At 40.8% G+C, this 306-nt stretch overlaps 1 protein-coding gene across 1 annotated transcript in view; it reads left to right on the top strand.

Moving 5' to 3' along the window:
* Positions 1-306, top strand: part of LOC106868323 (collagen alpha-1(I) chain) — a gene marked incomplete at its 5' end in the record, with an annotated part of 30636 nt that overhangs the window by 8004 nt on the left and 22326 nt on the right. The gene's annotated exons all lie outside the window — the stretch shown is intronic.

Genomic DNA, 306 nt, shown 5'->3' with positions numbered 1-306 from the left:
ATATATATATATATATATATATATATATATAGGCACAAGCAAAGGCTTGTAGTGAAGAAGCTCACTTTGCACCCATGTGGTTCCGCCATATGTCCGCTATAGCCCCAGTCGACTAATGTCTTGTAAATGAATTGACCAGACGGAAACTGTGTGGAAGCCCGTTGTGTATATACATGTGTATGAGAGAGAGAGACAGACAGACAGACAGACAGATCCACAGACAGAGAGGGAGGGAAAGAGAGATTGATAGCTGATGTTAGTTTGTTTACATCTTTGTAACATAGCAGTTCGGCAAAGAAGCCGATA

The sequence above is a fragment of the Octopus bimaculoides genome, chromosome 6 (genome assembly GCF_001194135.2).
Source record: "Octopus bimaculoides isolate UCB-OBI-ISO-001 chromosome 6, ASM119413v2, whole genome shotgun sequence".
In the NCBI taxonomy this organism is placed as follows: domain Eukaryota; kingdom Metazoa; phylum Mollusca; class Cephalopoda; order Octopoda; family Octopodidae; genus Octopus; species Octopus bimaculoides.
Note: the sequence above shows the minus strand (reverse complement) of the source record. Positions and strands in the feature narration are given on the sequence as shown.